This window comes from Macaca thibetana, chromosome 8, assembly GCF_024542745.1.
Source record: "Macaca thibetana thibetana isolate TM-01 chromosome 8, ASM2454274v1, whole genome shotgun sequence".
Classification (NCBI taxonomy): Eukaryota; Metazoa; Chordata; class Mammalia; order Primates; family Cercopithecidae; genus Macaca; species Macaca thibetana.
The window spans coordinates 15361062-15376093 of NC_065585.1; the positions used below are offsets into that span (position 1 = coordinate 15361062).

Genomic DNA, 15032 nt, shown 5'->3' on the forward strand with positions numbered 1-15032 from the left:
TAATTTGGGAAGATGCCTGAGTTGAAGACAATCATTTGAGCACAGACACTATAGATGTATTAAAGTCATGAGGCTAGATGAGACAACTTAGGAAGCAGTGAAAAATCACTATGAGAGAGTAAAAAGTTCCAGAGAGTAATCCCCAGGGAACCCTACTGTTTAGCGGTTGAGTGAAGAGGAGGGAACATCAAAGAAGATGAGGACAACTGAATGTAAAGTAAGGAGAAAACTAGGAAAGAATGTGACACTTGGAAGTCACATGGAAAAGGTTTCAAAAACTTCCTGAAGTGTGATATAAACAGTGCTAACAGATCAAATGATGCTAATAGATTGAGATGAGAATTGAGAATTGACTATTGAATTTTGCTACGTTGAGGTCATTGATAACTTTGACAAAAGCAATTTTCATGGGTTTGTAGTATGAATTCTTGATTGGAATGGATTTAAGAGGGAATGGGAAGAAATCTGTGAGAGACTGTCAGGGTAGGCAACCCATTATCCTTTATAGGCTGTGTTTATACTTATTCATCCTTAAACATTGGACCTCTCCAGGTCTCATCTATTTTCTTTATACATTTGTGGCAGAGAAACAAGTGTCTACACAAAACATTGACTTCCAATATCCATTTTCCACTGCTACCAGTATGATAGCATTGTTAAATGAGCACATGGTCATTCAGAAGAAATAGTATATTTTCTAGTTTCCTATACAGCTAGGTTGGCCATATGACCACAGGTATGTAAGTAGTAGTTTTCTGAGTTAATATCCAGAAACCATTCTCTTTTCTTCTCTCTCTCTCTTTTTTTTTTTTTTTTGAGATGGAGTCTGTCTCTGTTGCCCAGGCTGGAGTACAGTGGCATGATCTCGGCTCACTGCCAGCTCTGCCTCCCAGGTCCATGCCATTCTCCTGCTTCAGCCTCCCTAGTAGCTGGGATTACAGGCACCTGCCACCACGCCTGGCTAATTTTTCTATTTTTAGTAGAGACGGGGTTTCACCATGTTAGACGGGATGGTCTTGATCTCCTGACCTTGTGATCCACCCACCTCGGCCTCCCAAAGTGCTGGGATTACAGGCGTGAGCCATGGCACCCAGCCAGAAACCATTCTTAAAGACAGTTAGTGTGTGCCTTCCTCGTCTCTTACTGGTCCCTTTATTCATTTGTCTGCTGGAATATGGATGGAAGGGCAGAGCATTGAGTTGGAAGAAGACTAAGTTCCTGAGGACTTTGTAAAACACAGCTGCCCTGTCAGTCCTACACTGCCTACTTTTTACTTCTGCATGAAAGAAAATCAATTTCTTGTTGAAATTACCATTATGTTGGATCTGTATTACTTCTCTCTCAACCCAATTCTGTTATACATTTCCTGGGCAATATTGTCCATAGTTACTATTTCATTTGCTGTCTATTTTTCAAATAATTACCTAACCTCCATCTCTAGAGCAGACCTCAACCTTCAGATATATTTCTTAAAATATGGAGTAGGCTTTCACTTTTAGCTTGATTAAATAACTTTTAGTGAATCTGCCCTCTTTCTGCAAATAAAAACCTCACCAAAATATATTAAACAACTGTTTTCAGATATTGTATGATAGGAAGCACAGGCAAACAAATAGGAGTCCTGAGATTGCCCCAGGTTTCTGCCTGGAGCACATTCTGAACCACAGCTCAGAAAGAGAAACCTATATAAGGTGGAGTGGTCTCTCTAAGTTAAGAATACAGAGATGGGAGGTTGAGGAGGCCAAGGGAGCTAACATTTTCAGGGCAGACTTCTAGGAAAGAGGGAGTATTATCCAGTAATTTATATAGGGTACCTTGAGTCTTGGTCTAAATACTTAACTTGTGCATCTATAGAATAAAGTCTTCAAAATAATAGATTTAAAAGCTATCAGGTAGCTGTAGCCTGCAAAATTTCTAGAGCTTGACTGGGTCTGACAGAAGAAAGAGTTGTACAGAGAGAAAACCCTAGAGACCTGTAAAATGATCATGGTTGGATGGCTTGCAATTGTGTGTTGACTGAGTGAGATATCATTACATTATTGAACAGATTTTTTGTTTTTAAAATGAATATTATTTTGACAAATCATAATGGTATATTATGGGGCACAATGTGATATTTTGATATATGTATACAATAGGGGATGATTCAATCAAGCACATTAACATATCTGTCACTTCACTTTCTCATCATTTTTCATGATGGGGCATTTGCAATTTACTCTCAGTGGTTAACTATGGTCACCCTGTTGTACAATAGATCTCAAAAATGTATTCCTTTGTTTAATTGAAACTTTGTACTCTTCGAGCAACATCTCTTCAATAACCCCCATCTCAGTCCCGCCCTAGAATCTAGTAGCTTCCTTTCTACACTCTATTTCTATGAGTTTCACTTAAAAATTATTCATTTAAGTGAGATCATGTGGTATTTTTCCTTTTGTGCCTGGCTTATTTCACTTAGCATTATGTCCTCCACATTCATCTGTGTTGTCACAAATGAAAGAATATCCTTCTTTTTTAAGGCTGAATATTATTTCATGTATATATATGTATATATATATTACATTTTCTTTATTTGCTCATCTGTTTATGAACACTTAGGTTGGTTTCATATCTTGGCTATTGTAAATAATATGACAATGAATATGGGAGTGCAGATATTTCTCTAACATTGATTTCGATTCTTGTGGATATATAACTAGAAGTGGGACTGTTGAATCATATGGTAGTTCTGTTGCTTTTAGTTTTTTGAGGAACCTCCATGCTGTCTTCTATCATGGCTGTACTAATTTACATTCCCAGCAACAGCCTACAAGGCTTTTCTTTTTTTCACATAGTCACCAACACTTATCTTTCATTTATCTGCTAGTAGCCATTCTAACCGGTGTGAGAGAATAGCTCATTGTAATTTTAACTTGCATTTTCCTGATGATTAGAACATTTCCCTGATGATTGAGCATTGATGACAAAAATTAAAGAAGAAAAATCCCATGTTCATGGGTTGGAAGAACTGATGCTGTTAAAATATCCCTATTACCCAAAGTAATCTACAGATTCAATGCAATTCTTATCAAAATTCTAATATCATTTTCACAGAAATATTAAAAAAAATCCCAAATACATATACAACCAGAAAAGACTGTGAATAACCAAAGTAATTTTGAGTTAAAATAACAAAGCTGGAGGCATCACAGTTTCTGATTTTTAAATTATAAAGCTATTATAATCAAAACAACATAGTACTGGCATTACAACAGACAAATTGGCCAATGGAACAGGATAAAAAGCCCAGAAATAAACCCAAGTATTTAGGGTCAATTGATTTTCAACAAAAGTGCCAAGAATGCATAATGGCGAAAGAACAATCTCTTCAATAAATGGTATTGGGAAAACTGGATATCCACATTCAGAAGAATAAAATTGGACCTTTATACTCATGCCATAAAAAAATCAATTCAAAATGGATAAAAGACTTAAATATAAGACTCGAAACAGCAAGCCACCGGAAGAAAACATAGGGAAAAGCTCCATGACACTGGTCTGGGCAATGATTTATTGGGTAGAACTCCGAAAGCACAGACAACACTAGCAAAAATAGACAAATGGATTCCATTAACTTAAAAAGCTTCTGTACAGTAAAGGAAGACATTAACAGAGTGAAGAGACCAGCTGTGGATTAGGAGAAAATATTTGCAATCCGTACATCTGATAAGGAGCTAATTTCCAAAACATATAGTCGTGTATGTATCAGTTGCTTAACGATGGAGCTACTTTCTAATAAATGCATCATTAGGTGATTTCAATTGTGGGAACCCCATAAAGTGTACTTATACAAATCTAGACAGTATAGTCTACTGCACACCTAAGCTATATGGTATGGCCTATTGCTCAAAGGTTATTAATCTCTACAGCATGTTAATGTACTGAATACTATAGACAGCTGTAATGCAATTATAAAAATTTGTGTATCTAAACATATCTAAAGTAGTAAAGGTACAGTAAAAATAAAGTATAAAAATTAAAAATGGTACACCTGTATAAAGCCCTTACCACGAACGGAGCTTGCAGAAATAGCTTACCATGAACTGAAAGTTGCTCTGAGTGAGTCAGTGAGTGACTGGTGGGTGAATGTGAAGGCCTAGGATTGCTATACACTACTGTAGACTTTATAAATACTATGCACGCAGGCTACACTAAATTTACAAAAAATATTTTTCTTTCTTCAACAATAAACTTAGCTTACTGTGACTTTTTACTTTATAAACTTTTTATTTTTTTGCAAACTTTTTGACTCTTTTGTAATATTACTTAGCTTAAAACACAAACATTCTAAAGCTGTACAAAACATTTTCTTATATCCTTATTCTATAAGGTTTTTTCTATGTAAAATTTCTTTTTCTTTATGTTTTAGTTTGTAAACTTTTTGTTAAAAATGAAGCCACAAACACACACACATGAGCCCAGTCCTACACAGGGTTAGGATAATCAATATTACTTTCTTCCACCTCCACACCTTGTCTCACTGGAAGGTCTTCAGGGACAATAACATGCATGGAGCCGTCATCTCCTAGGATAACAAGGCTTTCTTCTGAAATGCATCCTGAAGGACGTGCCTGAGTCTGTTTTATATTAACTTAAAAAAAAAAAGACAAATGAGTACATTCTAAAATAACAATCTATAGTAAACACATGAGCCAGTAATGCAGTCATTTATGATTGTTAGAAAGTATTCTGTATTATACATAATTGTGTGTGCTATACTTTTATATGGCTGGCTGTGCAGTAGGTTTGTTGACAGCAGCATCACCACATACATGTGAAGAATGCATTCTGCCAGGATATCAGGATGGCTACAATGTCAGCAGGTGATAGGATTTTTCAGCTCCATTATAATCTTATGGGACCACCATCATACGTGTGGTCTGTCATTGACAGAAATGTCTTTATATGATGCATGACCATATAAGGAACTCAACTCAATAGCAAGAAAACAAATAATCTGATTAAAAACTGGGCAAGGGATCCAAACAGACATTTCTCAAAAGGAGAGATACAAATGAACTTTTCTGAATTTTTTTTCTACTCAAAATGCTCTAATAATTTCCCTTCTAGTTCAAAGTAAAAAGCAGAATCCTAATAGTGCACAGGATTTGCCCTTGCTTTCTTCTGTCCCCATTGCTTCATAAGTTTTCCTTAGCTGCGCCCTCCAGCCACATGGCATACTTGCTGTTCCTTAAACCCTCAGGCACAGTCACATCTCAGGGCGTTCTCACCTGCTGTTCCTTCTGCCTGGAAGGGCCTGCCCTGAACATGCACATGGCTTGCCACCCACTCCCTTCAGGTCTTCAGCAAACCAACATCGAAAGTGTATACCTACGTAACAAATTCCAGAATTTAAAGTATAGTAAAAAAGTAAAAACTCTTTTTTCTTTATTTTTGTCTGACTGGATTGGTTAAAAAACTGGTCTAAATCTCTTGCTGAGATTTTTTCTTCTGCTTGGTCCAGTCTATTGATAAATGTTTCAAATTTTTTTTTTTTTTTGCAGTGCCTTAAGTGAGTTTTTCAAACCTAGAAACTCTGACTGATTTCTTCTTAAGATGTTTATCTCTTCCTTCATTTCCTAGATTGCTTTAGAAGTTTTTTTTTCCTTCTTTTTTTTTTAAATTATACTTTAAGTTCTAGGGTACATGTACACAACGTGCAGGTTTGTTACGTAGGTATACATATGCCATGTTGGTTTGCTGCACCCGTTAACTCGTCGTTTACAGTAGGTATTTCTCCTAATGCTATTCCTCCCCCTGCCCCCCACCTCACAACAAGCCCCAGTGTGTGATGTTCCCCCCTCTGTCCAAATGTTCTCATTATTAAATTCCCGCCTATGAGTGAGAACATGTGGTGTTCGGTTTTCTGTCCTTGTGATAGTTTGCTCAGAATGATGGTTTCTACCTTCATCCACGTCCTTGCAAAGGACATGAACTCATCATTTTTTGTGGCTGCATAGTATTCCATGGTGTATATGTACCACATTTTTCTTAATCCAGTCTATCATTGATGCACATTTGAGTTGGCTCCAAGTCTTTGCTATTGTGAATAGTGCCGCAATAAACATACGTGTGCATGTGTTTTTATAGCATGGTTTATAATCCTTTGGGTATATATCCAGTAATGGGATTGCTGGGTCAAATGGTATTTCTAGCTCTAGATCCTTGAGGAATCGCCACACTGTCTTCCACAATGGTTGAACTAGTTTATACTCCCACCAACAATGTAAAAGCGTTCCTATTTCTCCACATCCTCTCCAGCATCTATTGTTTTCTGATTTTTTAACGATCGCCATTCTAACTGGTATGAGATGGTATCTCATTGTGGTTTTGATTTGCATTTCTCTGATGAGCATTTTTTCGCATGTCTGTCTGTTGGTTGCATAAATGTCTTCTTTTGAGAAGTATCTGTTTATGTCCTTTGCCCACTTTTTGATGGGGTTGTTTGTTTTTTTCTTGTAAATTTGTTTAAGTTCTTTGTAGATTCTGGATATTAGCCTTTTGTTAGATAGATAGATTGCAAAAATTTTCTCCCATTCTGTAGGTTGCGTGTTCACTCTGATGGTAGTTTCTTTTGCTGTGCATAACTCTTTAGTTTAATTAGATCCTATTTGTGTATTTTGGCTTTTGTTGCTATTGCTTTTGGTGTTTTAGTCATGAAGTCCTTGCCCATGCCTATGTCCTGAATGGTATTGCGTAGGTATTCTTCTAGGATTTCTTATGGTTTTAGGTCTTACATTTAAGTCTTTAATCCATCTTGAATTAATTTTTGCATAAAGTGCAAGGAAGGGATCCAGTTTCAGTTTTCTGCATATGACCAGCCAGTTTTCCCAGCACCATTTATTAAATAGGGAATTCTTTCCCCATTTCTTATTTTTTTCGGGTTTGTCAAAGATCAGATGGTTGTAGATGTGTGGTGTTACTTCTGAGGCTTCTGTTCTGTTCCACTGGTCTATATCTCTGTTTTGGTACCAGTATCATACTGTTTTGGTTCCTGTAGCCTTGTACTATAGTTTGAAGTCAGGTAGCATGATGCCTCCAGCTTTGTTCTTTTTGCTTCGAATTGTCTTGGCAATGTGGGCTCTTTTTTGGTTCCATATGAACTTCAAAGTGTTTTTTTCCAATTCTTTGAAGAAAGTCATTGGTAGCTTGATGGAGATGGCATTGAATCTATAAATTACCTTGGGCAGTATGGCCATTTTCACGATATTGATTCTTCCTTTGCATGAGCATGGAATGTTCTTCCATTTGTTTGTGTCCTCTTTTATTTCGTTGAGCAGTGGTTTTTAGTTCTCCTTGAAGAGGTCCTTCACATCCCTCATAAGTTGGATTCCTAGGTATTTTACTTTCTTTGTAGCAATTGTGAATGGGAGTTCACTCATGATTTGGCTCTCTGTTTGTTTGTTTGTTATTGGTGTATAGGAATGCTTGTGATTTTTGCACATTGATTTTGTATCCTGAGACTTTGCTGAAGTTGCTTATCAGCTTAAGGAGATTTTGGGCTGAGATGATGGGGTTTTCTAAATATACAATCATGTCATCTGCAAACAGGGACAATTTGACTTCCTCTTTTCCTAATTGAATACCCTTTATTTCTTTCTCCTCCCTGATTGCCCTGGCCAGAACTTCCAACACTATGCTGAATAGGAGTGGTGAGAGAGGGCATCCTTGTCTTGTGCCAGTTTTCAAAGGGAATGCTTCCAGTTTGTGCCCATTCAGTATGATATTGGCTGTGGGTTTGTCATAAACAGCTCTTACTATTTTGAGATACGTCCCATCAATACCTAGTTTATTGAGAGTTATTAGCATGAAGGGCTGTTGAATTTTGTCAAAGGCCTTTTCTGCATCTATTGAGATAATCATGTGGTTTTTGTCTTTGGTTCTATTTATGTGATGGATTACATTTATTGATTTGCGTGTGTTGAACCAGCCTTGCATCCCAGGGATGAAGCCAACTTGATTATGGTAGATAAACTTTTTGATGTGCTGCTGGATTCGGTTTGCCAGTATTTTATTGAGGATTTTCGCATCGATGTTCATCAGGGATATTAGTCTAAAATTCTCTTTTTTTGTTGTGACTCTGCCAGGCTTTGGTATCAGAAGGATGCTGGCCTCATAAAATGAGTTAGTGATGCTGGCCTCATAAAATGAGTTAGGGAGGATTCCTTCTTTTCCTATTGATTGGAATAGTTTCAGAAGGAATGTACCAGCTCCTCTTTGTACCTCTGGTAGAATTTGGCTGTGAATCCACATGGTCCTGGACTTTTTTTGGTTGGTAGGCTATTAATTATTGCCTGTTTCAGAGCCTGTTACTGGTATATTCAAAAATTCAGTTTCTTCCAGGTTTAGTCTTGGTAGGGTGTATGTGTCCAGGAATTTATCCATTTCTTCTAGATTTTCTAGTTTATTTGCATAGAAGTGTTTATAGTATTCTCTGATGGTAGTTTGTATTTCTGTGGGATTGGTGGTGATAGCCCCTTTATCATTTTTTTATTGCGTCTATTTGATTCTTCTCTCTTTTCTACTTTATTAGTCTTGCTAGCAGTCTACCAATTTTGTTGATCTTTTCAAAAAATCAGCTCCTGGATTCATTGATTTTTTGAAGGGTTTTTTGTGTCTCTATCTCCTTCAGTTCTGCTCTGATTTTAGTTGTTTCTTGCCTTCTGCTAGCCTTTGAATGTGTTTGCTCTTGCTTTCTCTAGTTCTTTTAATTGTGATGTTAGGGTGTCAATTTTAGATCTTGCCTTCTTTCCCTTGTGGGCATTTAGTGCTATAAATTTCCCTCTACACACTGCTTTAAATGTGTCCCAGAGATTCTGGTACGTTGTATTTTTGTTCTCATTGATATCAAAGAACATCTTTATTTCTGCCTTCATTTCGTTATTTACCCAGTAGTCATTCAGGAGTAGGTTGTTCAATTTCCATGTAGTTGTGCAGTTTTGAGTGTTTCTTAATCCTAAGTTATAATTTGATTGCACTGTGGTCTGAGAGACAGTTTGTTGTGATTTCTGTTATTTTACATTTGCTGAGGAATGCTTTACTTACAAGTATGTGGTCAATTTTGGAATAAGTGCAATGTGGTGCTGAGAAGAATGTATATTCTGTTGATTTGGGGTGGAGAGTTCTGTAGATGTCTATTAGGTCCACTTGGTGCAGAGCTGAGTTCAAGTCCTGGATATTCTTGTTAACCTTCTGTCATTAATCTGTCTAATGTTGACAGTGAAATGTTAAAGTCTCCCATTATTATTGTGTGAGAATCTAAGTCTCTTTGTAGGTCTCTAAGGACTTGCTTTATGAATCTGGGTGCTCCTGTATTGGGTGTATATATATTTAGGATGGTTAGCTCTTCTTGTTGAATTGATTCCTTTACCATTATGTAATGGCCTTCTTTGTCTCTTTTGATCTTTGTTGGTTTAAAGTCTGTTTTATCAGAGACTAGGATTGCAACCCCTGCTTTTTTTTGCTTTCCATTTGCTTGGTAGATCTTCCTCCATCCCTTTATTTGAGCCTGTCTCTGCATACGAGATGGGTCTCCTGAATACAGCAAACTGATGGGTCTTGACTCTTTATCCAATTTGCCAGTCTGTGTCTTTTAATTGGAACATTTAGCTCATTTACATTTAAGTTAATATTGTTATGTGTGAATTAGATCCTGTCATATGATGTTAGCTGGTTATTTTACCCGTTAGTTGATGCAGTTTCTTCCTAGCATCAATGGTCTTTACAATTTGGAATGTTTTTGCAGTGGCTGGTACCTGTTGTTCCTTTCCATATTTAGTGCTTCCTTCAGGAGCTCTTGTAAGGCAGGCCTGGTGGTGACAAATCTCTCAGCATTTGCTTGTCCATAAATGATTTTATTTCTCCTTCACTTATGAAGCTTAGTTTGGCTGGATATGAAATTCTGGGTTGAAAATTCATCTCTTTAAGAATGTTGAATATTAGCCCCCACCCTCTTCTGGCTTGTAGAGTTGCTGCTGAGAGATCCACTGTAAGTCTGATGGGCTTCCTTTTGTGGGTAACCCGACTTTTCTCTCTGGCTGCCCTTAACATTTTTTCCTTCATTTCAATCTTGGTGAATCTGACGATTATGTGTCTTGGGGTTGCTGTTCTCAAGGAGTATCTTTGTGGTGGTCTCTGTATTTCCTGAATTTGAATGTTGGCCTGCCTTGCTAGGTTGGGGAAGTTCTCCTGGGTATTATCCTGAAGAGTGTTTTCCAACTTGGTTCCATTCTCCTCGTCACTTTCAGGTACACCAATAAAATGTCTTTTCACATAGTCCCATATTTCTTGGACGCTTTGTTTGTTCCTTTTTACTCTTTTTTCCTCTAAACTCCTCTTCTCGCTTTATCTCATTAATTTGATCTTCAATCTCTGATACCGTTTCTTCCTCTTGATTAAATTGGGTATTGAAGCTTGTGCACGCATCATGTAGTTCTTGTGCCACAATTTTCAGCTCCATCAGGTCATTTAAGGTCTTTCCTACACTGTTGATTCTAGTTAGCCATTCATCTAATCTTTTTTCAAGGTTTTTAGCTTCCTTGCAATGGGTTCTAACATCCTCCTTTAGCTCAGAGGAGTTTGTTATTACCGACATTCTGAAGTCTACTTCTGTCAGCTCATCAAAATCATTCTCCATCCAGCTTTGTTCTGCTGCTGGTGAGGAGCTGTGATCTTTTGGAGGAGAAAAGACACTCTGGTTTATAGAATTTTCCACTTTTCTGCTCTGGTTTCTCCCCATCTTTGTGGTTTTATCTACCTTTGGTCTTTGATGTTGGTGACCTACAGATGGGGTTTTGATGTGTATGTGCTTTTTGTTGATGTTGATGCTATTCCTTTCTGTTTGTTAGTTTTCCTTCTAGCAGTCATGTCCTTCAGCTGCAGGTCTGTTGGAGTTTGCTGGAGGTCCACTACAGACCCTGTTTGCCTGGTTATCACCACCAGAGGCTGCAGAACAGCAAATGTTGCTGTCTGATCCTTCCTCTGGAAGCTTCATCCCAGGGGGGCATCTGTCTGTATGAGGTGTGTCAATCGGCCCCTACTGTGAGGTATCTCCCAGTTAGGCTACATGGGGCTCAGGGACCCACTTAAGGAGGCAGTCTCTCCATTCTCAGAGCTCAAACACTGTGCTGGGAGAACCACTGCTCTGTTCAGAGCTGTCAGACAGGGGCGTTTAAGTCTGCAGAAGTTTCTGCTGCCTTTTGTTCAGCTATGCCCTGCCCCTAGAGGTGGAATCTGCAGAGGCAATAGACCTTGCTGAGCTGTGGTGGGATCTGCCCAGTTCGAGCTTCCCCAGCCACTTTGTTTACCTACTTAAGCCTCAGCAATGGTGCACGTCCCCCTCCCCTGCCAGGTTGCTGCCTCGCAGGTCAATCTCAGACTACTGTGCTAGCAGTGAGCAAGGCTCTGTTGGTGTGTCCTCCTTGATGTTAGTGGGCTTGATCCAGTCAGGTGAAGGCCTGAAGAGAAAAAAAGACTGTCCTCTTCCAAGAAAAAGACAATCCTCCAACAGATACCTTTGGACTGGACCTACACCATCAGCTTTCGTGGGTCTCAAGCCTCTTGCCTCACACTCCAGCTTTTGGACTTGTTAGACTTAATAATAATCACACAAGCCAATCCTTTTAAGGGAGTTTCTCTGGAGAACCTTGACAAACACAAACATCTACTGAGAGTTCCTGTCCAAGTTTTGCTCACACCCTAGCAGGAGGCTTCTGGCTTACCAGTCCCGAGGGTGTGAGGTTGTTTGCTTCCAAACCTGAGCCACCAGCTGCCCACCAGCTCTGGCCCAGGGCAAGGCAGGGAACTTCCCTATCACTGAGCAGTGAGTAGCCACACCCTTTCCATTAGGTCTGACTTCACCATGGGGAAGGGGAGCCCCTTCCAAGGATGTTCCTTCCTTGAGTACTCCCAGTCCTGTGACATTATAGCTCTCTTTTATCCCTCTTAATAGCTAATACCATGATCAGTTAAAAGTTTTTTATATTAAAATTATCCCTGTCCAAGTTAATGGTATGGTTTCTGTCTCCTGACTGGATATTAGGATATAATATTTACTGTCATATTTCTACTACTTTAGGTTTAAAGTTTTTCATAATAAAGATTTAAACTGATTTTGGATCATTCATTAAATATTTACATAGAACAGGACAAAGGATGATTTTCCTTTGTCTACTTATTGTAAAGAAGCGTCCAAGACTTACCACTATATCATGATAACAGGTGGCCACCAGCTTATGATGGTTTTAGGTTTTTTTTTGACTTTATGATGGGTTTATCAGGATGTAAACCCATTTCAAGCCGAGGAGCTCCTTAGGACTTATGAATCATACATCTTTCACACCACGGTAAAGTTGGAAAATTGTTAAGTCAAGCTGTCATTAAGTAGGAGACTGTGGTGTTGCTAATGTTAAAGGTATTTTTGACTTATGATGGGTTTATTGGGAATTAACCACAATGTAAATCAAGGACCATCTGTATATTGTATGGTTTTTACTAATGCATTGAAAGAGATCTGTGTAAATTTTCTATGACTTCAGAATATGCATATTACCTCCAACTGTGTTAACTCATGTTTTTTAAGAGAATAATGGTATTTTTACACTACGTGGATGTGCTGCAGTAGAATTTTTCTAAGCTACAAAAGCATATGAATAAAAAATCAACTTAAACTTTTTGGGAAATAATTTCTACTAAAGATTCATAATCAGCATATTTCTTCAATGACCAAACAAGTTCATCCAGTAGATAATCTCCTTGCATAAAAGTTTCAAGATCATGCAGTGACTTGCTTATTCTGTGATCTGAGACCTGGTTCTGTGGAAAATTATAGGTTCTTATTTTCTCTGATCTTCCTTTACTTCCAATCTGAATTTTTCTAGCACTGTGTTTTTTATTCATTTCTTCTTCTAGATACATGTTGTATAGTTTTACACATAACTTTTTCATAGTCAGCTCTTTATTTTTCAGTTGAGATCTCTCTTGCTGACATTCAGAAACACCTGAATAGTGTTACAAGAATTAAAAAGTTTTAATAGAAAAATCTTCTTTACTTATTTTCAAGGAATACTGCTTTTCCTTCTCATCCCTTTTCTTCTTCCTGTTGGAAGATGAACTAGCCGGACAGCACTGTCTGTGGTATTTACATGCTGCCCCCCGAGCTCCACTGGCTTGCTTAGTGTCGATTCTCAAATCTTTCAGATTAATCACCCGATTAATCTCAGTAGGCTGGGGCAATACTGCTTACAGTCATGGTGCTAGTATGGATGAGGCCTTGCTTTTCTGTCTTTGGCACTCTTTGTACTCTGCGCACACGTCCTTCAAATTTCATGGCCTATAGGCTTCTGAACCCCCAATGCTGGCAGATGCATATCTGACGCCACCTATTTCACTTGGAAAATATTCCAGGGTTTCAAAATGCCATCTTTTAAATGCAGCGTATGGCTGATACGTATCAAACATCTCTGAAGTAAACAACATTGCCTCCTGACCTCCAACTCCTGCAGTTACTTCCAGGATCAAATCATTTTCATCTGTTTCTTCTGAAGCTTCAACTGGTTATTTCTTTTTATAACACAGAGTTATTTCATTCTCTGCAAGTTTCCTTAAATATTCATCCTCATCATACAGCAAGTGCTCGGTCTCCTGCAGCTCCTGTTCCTTCTTGTTCCGCAGCTTGACCACCGCCAACAACTCATGCCTCCTGACCTTCAAATGGGCTTCAGACCCCACCTGGCGCTTGAGAAAGGTCTGCAAGGGCCCGCCCCAGGCGAACAGCCTCTCCAGCGGCAGGCTACCGCAGCTCAGGGGTCCGGGGGGCTGGGCCAACGGCCCCTGTGGGGCCAGAGCCACCAGGCAGCGCCCTCAGCAAGTTTTATATCACACTGTGCAGTTTGATCTACAAGCCAGTAGATGGTGCTTATAGGTAAGAGCTGGTGCAGCCAGTGTGGCTGGGTATATACTTGATCCTTGTTTATGGGAGGAAGCTCTGTTGCCCTAGACAATGAACTGATTCGTGGAATGCATAGTGGCCTGAGCTCCCTGCTCAGCCCCTGGGGGGAGGTGGTGCTCATAGGGGGTACACCTACAGGTCCTGTGATGGCAGGCACAAGCACCTGTGCTGAGGGAGAATCCAGTGGGTGACCACCAAGCACCCAGAGATGTGCCTAGGTGTAGAGCTGGAAAACTTCCTCAGTCCCCTGTTCTCTGTATGGTGATGGGGGGCAGCCTGAACTCTAATCCAGGAGAGTGGATGTTCCAGATGCCTGGAGATCCGCCTGGTGTGTAGCAGAGAGGACTCCTCTGCACCAGGATCTCTGCACAGAAACAGTAGGGCAGGTCAGGCTGCTTATCAAGTTGAGTGGGTGTTCCAAATAGCTGGAGATCTGTCTGAGTGTGGAGGAGAGAGGGCCCCCTGCACCAAGATCTCTGCACAAGAGGGGTGAGGAGACTCAGGCTGCTGATCTGGGCAAGCAGGTGCTCTGAATGCCTGGAGATCTGCCTGGGCGTAGAGCAGTGAGGACCCCGTTGCACCATAATCTATGTCCAGGAGGGATGGGGCAGCTTAGGCTGCTGGTCCAGGCCAAATGTGCTCTGAATGCCTGGGCTTCTGTCTAGGGTGGAGTGGAGAGGGCCCTGCTACACCATGATCTCAGAGGAGCAGTCTGGGCACCCAGCAATGGCACATGCAGGCAGGTTCCAGGTTGCCAAGATAGCCTTGGCTGAAGTCTTGCTGCCCACATAAAACTGCAGCTGTAGCAGCTTTCCTCTTGCCCCAGACCTGTGATGGGGGAGAAAATAATTCTAGCACCTACTGCTGAGGCACTTTCCACAGTTCTGACTGTGGAGGCTCCTACCCCACTCCAGAGCAGGTGCTCCAATCTCTTACCCAAGACTAAAATGCCTGTGCAGTCATGCTACTGGTCAGCAAAGGATGGGTGACTTTGCATGCACCTAGATTAAAAATGGCATCCTGATCTCAGTCCTGAGTCTGGGAA

General features: G+C 39.8%; 1 pseudogene; it reads right to left on the reverse strand.

The window, feature by feature from the left end:
* Positions 1-12702: 12702 nt before the first annotated feature.
* Positions 12703-14108, reverse strand: LOC126960639 (peptide chain release factor 1-like, mitochondrial; annotated as a pseudogene).
* Between the last annotated feature and the right edge of the window lie 924 nt (positions 14109-15032).